Genomic DNA, 7112 nt, shown 5'->3' with positions numbered 1-7112 from the left:
CATAAACTGTCAGTACAGATGGTGGGGCATATAAGACAAGCACTGTTGTAAACTGCTAGAAACAGTATTAGTGGTCTTGATCACTGGCAAATAGAGTGTTAGCTACTTTATGAAGGTTTGTTGAACAAGAAAATAGAGGTTCATTCCCAGCCCTGACATATAAATTAATTAACTGGTGTAATTGGCTGATTTATCTGTGTGTTTTTTTAAATTCTTTATTGTTTAAAGTATTACATATGAATCCTTTTTCCCCCATTGACCTCTCCCCACTCGTTCCCACTCCCAACCCCCATGCCCAGCACATGCCCTCACCGCCCCCCCCTACTGACTGTCCATGGGTTATGCTTATATGCATGCATACAAGTCCTTTGGTTGATCTCTCCCCACAGTCCCCCCCCCCTCCCCACAGCCTTCCCCCTGAGGTTGGATGGTCTGTTCAATGCTTCTATGTCTCTGGATCTATTTTAGTTCATCGGTTTATGTTGTTCATTATATTCTACATATGAGTGAGACCATGTGATATTTACCTTTCTCCAACTGGCTTATTTCACTTAGCATAATGTTCTCATTGTTCTTCAACAATTTCCTATTTTCTGTCACCTTTTATCTTTAGTTTTATTTTTCTCCCCTCTAATATAATAACTTTTTTGTTACTTTAATCTCCTTCACTCAAATAATTAAAATAATATAAGTTTTAATATACTTATTGATTTGAAAGAACATTTTCAAAATTAGAATCTATTTTAGGGCTTTCATGGGAAATGGTGATTGGAAATTAATGGCTTTAATGGCATTAAAACATAATTGAGAAGGTGGAAAATACAAAACACAGGCACGAATCTAACATTCAATATTCAAATTGCAGCATGAAAAAAAAATTAGATGTATTTATAAACCCACTGAAAAGTTAGTTAAAAGATTTTTCAAATGTATTAGATGTTTATATAGTTACTTGCTTATATACCGTTTATCATCATAAAGACTATTGCAATGAATGCAAAAATGTCTCTATGGTATAACTAAATGCATCCTTATATTCCTTAATGTTCTACAGAAAAACTAAATAATTAATGGCTGATTTCATGCACTTTTGGGGGGGGGCACAGTTAGAAGATCCAGATTGAAACAGAACATAGACCAACAGTAAATTTGTACTATTTGTAGTGGTTTAACCTAAATTTTTAGGATTTAACAAATGCTTTTATTTAATTATGGAAAAATATATACATGAACATTCTGTGCGCACTTGATGGCATGCATATGTTATCCATTTAACAATGTTTAGACTGAGGTTTTGGAAAAAAATGTGATTTTTAACAAATATAGATATTTCAGTCTCCTCTCTGTAAGTTATTTTATGTTTCTATATCAAATATCATCAATCTCTTTCATTGGTAACAAGAATGTCTTTTGAGGTTAATAGTATAAGACAGTCCGTAAACTCAAGTTCAAAGGAGAAAATATCATTTTGTTATGGTATTATTTTCCACAAAATTTAATTTCATAGTTGAAAATAAATGTGATGAATTGATGTTTCTGTTTCTTTAATGTGTTTAGAAAATAGCATTAAAAGCAAGCAATTAGAAATATAGGCATATTGCAGTTTTACATTTACTATAGCAAAACTGTACATATTGAACTAAATAAACAGGGCTATTCTAATCAACAATGACCTAAATTAGTGGATATTATTTGGCAAATGGAATTTATTTTTTTCACATATACTATATTTAAGTATTTTAAACTAGAGATTCAAGTTAATGTTGACAATTAAATTAAAGTAGTCGTTAGGCAGTGATTTACATTATGGCATTTTGAATGTTTATGTTACATTATAGGTTATAAGGTTTAAAAATGATGTAACACCTTCAGAACATATACAGGTGGATTTTAATTTGATATTATAGTCATTCTTCTATAAGAGTGATCTAGACTCTGAAAGATCATGATGGAATTAGTTTTCTATGCCAATATATTTACTTAACCCATAGCATATGGTTCTTTCTTAAAGAATTTTGAGTACAAAGATGGTCATGATCAAATTCTGTCCTAGATAGAACACTCCAATGGCTACAATAATATAAAAAAACTAATGTACCAGTCACAATGAATAATAATAGTAAGATTAAGAGCTGAGGCAAGAGAGAACAAGAAGGTTACATTGCAGGTGGACAAAAAACTAAAAAGAGGTGCCAGTTATTCTAATGAGATCATTTACACAGATTGCTGAGTTCCACACACAAGATCAACCCAAGAGAAATTAAGAGAAGAGGTAGAAACACGGTTTTCAGGGACTGACAAAAACAAAATAAGCAACAATTGTAATTAAGACAAACCAACCAACTAAACCAAGACACTTTTGAGAAAATCACTAGGGAGTTTGAAAGCTGTCTTTTAAAAACTTGTGTGGGAGAGATGTGGAGAAGAGTAGGGAGGAGGTTACTAATTGGGGAAATAGCAGTCAGAGGCAGCTGTGAATAGACTGGTTGAAGAAATATTTTGAAATATAGTCTTTGCCTGAGTTCACCCTCTCTGCTTCACAGTCTGGAAGCTCTCTTGAGGCAGTAAATATGCTATAAGCATAGGGCTCCCATCTTTCAGGGATCATTACTTTTTCTTGCCTGATGTTCAGTGCCTTGAAATCTATCGTTTCATCTATTTTGTTTGAATTTTTAGTTATTTTGAGCAGGTGGCTATATGTGGACCCTAAAACAGTCTTGCCTGAGAAAGCAGTCATATTAGGATTTGATATTTTATTTCCTATGGCAGGAGTAGGGAAACTTTTTCTACCAAGAGGCCAGATGATATTTTCATCTTTATGGGCAATACAGTCCCTGTCGCAACCACTCAACTCTGCCACATTAAAGCAAAAATAACTAAAGACAATATAGAAATAATGAGCATGGCAGGTTATGGCTTGCGGTGAGCCAGAATAGCTTGTCAAACCCTGTCCTATGATAACCACTACAATTTTGAAAACAATGTTTAACACAAGCTAATAGAAAAAATATAAAATTAGATAGTGAATTTAAAAACACAATTTCAAAAGAAGTCACATTAAAGCAGAACATAAAACAATCTGGACAATTAGAAAAGATAGTTTTAAAATGAACATATCACAAGTTACATTAAGCATATATAGGCTAAATGATTTCTGTACAAGGCAATTGCTGTCATTTGGCTTAAAAAACTAATTTCTAATAAAAAGTAATAGGTGAAATGTACACATACACAGAAATTGTATAAAGGGGAAAAGATATACTCTGTAAAAGTGACTAAAATAAATATTTGATAACTACATTGTTATTAAATAACAGATTAAAAGGGATGATAAATACAGTGACTTAATATTGATAAAGTTTAAAATTTCAAGGAAATGTACACATTTTAAATTTGTATGCATCCAGTAATATTCTCAAAATGTATGAAGCATATTTCAGCAAAGTTGCATAAAGAAATAAGCAGATTGACAAAGTAGAAGATCTTAACACTGCTCTTAGCCCTTCATATAGCAAGCAGGGCAAAAAATAATTCAGTAAGTAGTTATAATACTGAAACGAAGTACTAGTACAAGAAACCATTTTGATATGCATTAAATTCCACTCAATTTGAAGGATAGAAAAAAGAAAGAATAGCTATTATATGATTCCATTTATAGAAATTTCAAGTACAGGCAATATTAAATTAGAACCATAAAACTGCATCAGAATAGGGTAGAAGTGTGGGCATTTGTTACTTTGGGTCTATTGGGCATTGTGTGGAGGAAGGAAACACTTCGAGTTTTGGTAGTCTGAACAGCAGTCTTCCTGGCACACTGGAGAAGCATATTACATTGACACTATCACAACCACAAACCTTCAGAATGAGACTTCTGATGTCCAGAAAATGGTTGGATATTCTAGATTGCAGATGGGAAAACGCAGATCTATAAAGCCATCCTTCCATAAGGTTTACTGAAGCAATGGGCATGTAGGAAAGTGCAGTGAAGAAAATGTCAAGTAAGAAGACAACAGAACTGAAGATGGCTCTATGGGGCGCCAAAATGTAAGGAGCAGAAAAGGAAAGAAAATTCCTAAATTATGATTGAGATATGTAACAAGAGATGTAAGAAGATAACAGGAGTGTCTGGAAAACTAAAATAAGGTGAGAGGTAGTAAAGAGTAGAGGAGGCCAAGTATATGGTGACTAAAGATGATTTGACTTTGGGTGGTGGGCACACAATGCAATACACAGATCATGTATCATAGAAATGTACACTTGAAACCTATATAACCCTATTAACCACTGTCACCAACAAAGTTAATAAAATTTTTAAAAAGATATGACTCCTTGTTCTGAAACTGAGAATGACCAATCTTGAATGTTTGAAAGGCTGTCAATCACTAATGAACCAAATGAGGTTATTCACATTAATATACTGAAGTTACATAATAGATTTTGGTGTTTTGATGAGTAAATGAGAAATGAGGAGCAGAGTCAATTAGATGTAAAAAAAAAGTATAAATACATAGTATATGTGTGCGCATCCATGTGTATCAGTGAGCATGTAGATATGTTTATGTGTGTGTTTCAGATGTAAGAGTATTGAGGACATTTTTATTCTAAAATTAATGGGAACCAGATGAAAACTTTCATTGAAATGTAAATCTCTTGAGGGCAAAATTTTTATCTCCTTGTTCAGAGGAAGCTGCTGAAATAATTCTGACAACTGTCATTTAGTCAACTCCTCATTTAGACAAGTGAAATGTCCTAGATTATATAATTATCTGAAATTAATTGAACCCAACACATTACTTATTATTAGATAAACTGTCATTTTATATATCACAAGGGAAAACATAATACTGCCAAATTTTTCACAATTCTTTTGTAACACTTGTAGTTTTTATTGAATATTTACTGAAAAATGAAGTTATTTTGAAATAGATTTTTATTATATATCACATGAAAAATATACATGCTAATTAAATGACTTAGAGTATACCTAAAATATTGTTCACAATTTGTGTTCATATTTTATGAACCATTTTTCAACTCACAATTTCAAAAATCTATGTTTTATAATATGGAATCATTTGCTGTACTTCCTGAGTGTTATTGCCACAACATTTCTCAATGAACTCTCTAATATTCTGCATCAGACCTTCCTATAAGCCACTTAACCAAGTAGTAATGCACATTGCAGGAGTTAACAACTTCCTGGGTGACAGGAGTCTTCAGCTACATCTGGAATTCAGAGCAATTTAAAAAGAAGTTATTAGAATTTACTAAATGCACTAAGAAAAATAAATCTGGGACCTAAATCAAGTTATCATTATTTTCCATGCAGTTCTCTTCTAAATACTCCATATCAGTATTCTTGGAATCATATCTATTTTTACATGTGTTTATATGGATATTTTAAAAAAATAAAAATTAAGTATTTATAAATAAAATACTATGCTACTATCAAAGTGATGTGCTAAAAGGACTTAGAAATATATTTATGATATTAAAAATATATGAATATGTAAATATATGTGTGAATGAGTATATATGCAATACACACATGCATATATCTATATAGAAAATGGATCTTAGAAGTCTGTGCATTTTCACAGCTGATTTTCTATGAGCATGTATTTGTGACCACTGCACCATTTTATCATAAACATATTTTAAATGAAACTCAGTCTCATATTATGAGCAGGAAAATGGCAGTTCATACTGAAATATTTTATTAATATTTTTAAATAGTTCAATACTGAATGGAAAATTACTTTTAACTAAAAGATAGATAGATCTACACTAATAAAAGAGAAACATGGTAATTAGCGTACGACAGCTACCCTTTCCATTGGCTAATCAGCATATCCTTATGCAAATTAACTGTCAGCCAAGATGGCGGCCGGCAGCCATGCAGAGAAGCGAACAGGGAGGCTTGCTTGCTCCAGTAACGGCGGACTCCAACGTTCCCCACCTAACTTGCCGGCCTCTCAGCTGCAACTCTAAGCAACTATGTTGCAAATATAGAAGCTAAACAAAACCCCAGAAACCTGAGTTAGTCAGCAGGGCTTCAGCCAGCCGGACTGCAACATTGTATCAAATACAGAAGGTAAAGGCCAGAAACCTGCTTTCAGCAGGGAGGCCGCAGAGCTAAAGCTGGCCCAGAATAAAAACAAAAAAAAAGAAAAAGAGCGGTTGGGAGCTTCAGTCAACCCACCAGCCTGAAAACAGCCCTCAGCCCCTCACCCAGACTGGCCAGGCACCCCAGTGGGGACCCCCACCCTGATCCAGGACACCCTTCAGGGCAAACCAGCCGGCCCCCACCCATGCACCAGGCCTCTATCCTATATAGTAAAAGGGTAATATGCTCCTGGCACAGGAATCAGCTGAGCAGCGAGGCCTCCCAGCACCGGGATCAGCGTGACAGGGGGCAGCGCCCAAACCCCCTGATCACCCTGTGGCTCTGTGTGTGACAGGGGGCGGGGCCACAACCTCCCTATCCGCCCTGCTCTGTTCCTGACAGGGGAAGATGCCCCAACCCCCTGATCAGCCCTGCTCTGTGCCTGATAGGGGGGAGCTCTCCAATCCCCTGATCGCCCTGTGGCTCTGTGTGTGACAGGGGGTGGGGCCACAACCTCCCTATCTGCCCTGCTCTGTGCCTCATAGGGGGGAGCTCCCCAACCCCCTGATCGCCCTGCGGCTCTGTGTTTGACAGTGGCGGCGCCCCAACCCCCTGATCGGCCCTGCTCTGAGTGTGACAGGGTGCGGCGCCCCCAACCCCACCCCCCACCTCGGGCCCTGCTCTGTGTGTGACAGGGTAGAGCCATAACCTCTCCATCGGCCCTGCCCTGAGTGTGACAGTGGCGGCGCCCAACCCCCTGATCGGCCCTGCTCTGTGGGTGATAGAGGGTGGCGCCCCAACCCCCCTCCACGGGCCTTGCTCTGTGTGTAACGGGGTAGAGCCATAACCTCCCCATTGGCCCTGCCCTGAGTGTGACAGGGTGCAGCGCCCCAAACCCCTGATCCGCCCTGCTCTGTGTGTGAGAGGGGGTGGTGCCCCAACTCCCCTATCGGCCCTACTCTATAAGTGACAGGGGGGAGCTCCTCAACCCCCTGATGGCCCTGCT

Source organism: Myotis lucifugus, unplaced genomic scaffold, assembly GCF_000147115.1.
Source record: "Myotis lucifugus unplaced genomic scaffold, Myoluc2.0 scaffold_2841, whole genome shotgun sequence".
Classification (NCBI taxonomy): Eukaryota; Metazoa; Chordata; class Mammalia; order Chiroptera; family Vespertilionidae; genus Myotis; species Myotis lucifugus.
The sequence above is the reverse complement of the archived record's forward strand: the minus strand, read 5'-3'. Positions refer to the sequence as shown.